We start from the raw sequence: 1,928 nt of genomic DNA, 5'->3' as shown, positions 1-1,928 counted from the left end.
GTTCCAGGCAGCAGATACAGCTCAGGCAAAGGAGGTGGGAAGGGACACAGAGCACAGGAGACTCGGTATCTGGTGTGGCTGCGGAGGTGGAGAGGAAGCCTGCATGAGAGGAGCTGGCCAGGTCAGCAGGGCCAGGTCTTATGGGGCCTCACAGGGCGTGGGAAAGCTCCATGGTCATAAAGGCTGTGTGGCCCCAAAGGTTTGGGTGGGGGGAAGTGGGAGGTAATGATGTAGTCAGGTTCGGATTTCAGAAGAGCAACTCTGGCATTGTAAGGACAGAAGCTGGTGGGTAGCAAGGCACATGTGACAAGACTCGGGCTCCTGCTCCTGTCCTAGCAAAACTGGATGAAGCTGAAGCAGGATGAAGTATGACCTCGCACATAGCATGTTCAAGAGGGCCGCGTCTGAGGGACCAGGGTGCAATCTGAGGCAAAATAGCAAATGTGCAAATACTTTAGCCAAGCAATTCTGCTTCTGCAACTCAATCCTACAGAAATGCTGGCACAAAAGTCCAAAGACCTCTGTACAAGATGTTCATTAAATCACTGGTTAAAATAGTGAAAACTAGGAATGACTTCAGTGGGCATCAATTGGGGGCTTATCAAATGACTTGACAGAATTATGCAGAGGAATACTATGCAGCTGGTAAAAAGGACAAAATAAATCCATGTATGCTGATGAGAAAAGTAGACATGACGCATTGCCAGGTAGGAAAACAGGTTACAGAACTGAATAAATATTATTAAACCATTTTTTTAAGTATCTATCTTCCTCATGTTTCTGTATACATAAAAAGGCTGGAAGGCCGGACCCAGCGGCTCACTCCTGTAATCCCAACACTTTGAGAGGCTGAGGCGAGTGGATTACTTGAGGTCAGGAGTTCAAGACCAGCCTGGCCAATATGGTGAAACTCCACCTCTACTAAAAACACAGAATTAGTCAGGCATGGTGACAGGCGCCTGTAATCCCAGCTACTCTGAGGCTGAGGCAGGAAAATCGCTTCAACTCAGGAGGCGTAGGTTGCAGTGAGCTGAGATTGCACCACTGCACTCCACTCTGGGTGACAGAGCAAGACTCTGTCTTTAAAAAAAAATGCTGGAACCCTGCACTGCCTTGTAACTAGTGGCACGGCAATGTCCGAAGTAAAAGAATAAAAGAATACAGGAAAACTTTCACTTTCTCTGTATTGTTTGCATTTTTTTTTTACAGTGGACATGTATTTTTCAGCAGAACATGTTTCTTTTAAAATATTAGCTGCTATAATGAGATGTTTTAGTCTTTTGAGGCTATTACAAAATGCCAATAAACTGAGTGGCTTATGAACAACAGAAATATGTACTTGACAGTTCTGGAAGTAGAAGTCCAAGACCAAGGTGCCAGCAGATTCGGCATCTGCTGAGGACCTGTTTTCTGGTTCATAGATGATGGCTTCTCACAGCGTCCCCACCTAGTGGAAAGGGCAAGGGAGTTCTCTGGGGCCTCTTTTATAAGGGCACTAATTCCATTCATGAGGGCTGTGCCTTCATAATCTAATCACCCCCAAAGGCCCTCCTCCTAATATCCTCACACTGGTGTTCATGTTTCAACATATAAATTTGGTGGGCACACAAACATTCAGACCATAGCAACATGGCTTCATCCATCATCCACCTCACTGCCACTAACATCCCACCAACCTCACCATCATCACCACCTCTACCATCTCCTCCATAATCACCTCCATCACCATCACTACCTCTATCACTATCACCACCTCCATCATCATCACCAACTCCAGCACACACCATCGACAGCTCCGTCACCACCTGCATCACCCTCACTACCTCCATCACCTTATCACCTCCATCACCACCTCCATCTTCATCACCACCCCCATCACTCTCACCACCTCCATAACCACTTCCATCATACTCACCACCTCCATTACT

The sequence above is a fragment of the Sapajus apella genome, unplaced genomic scaffold (assembly GCF_009761245.1).
Source record: "Sapajus apella isolate SASKATOON/1434 unplaced genomic scaffold, GSC_monkey_1.0 scaffold43, whole genome shotgun sequence".
Lineage (NCBI taxonomy): Eukaryota > Metazoa > Chordata > Mammalia > Primates > Cebidae > Sapajus > Sapajus apella.
This window is presented reverse-complemented; position numbering follows the sequence as displayed.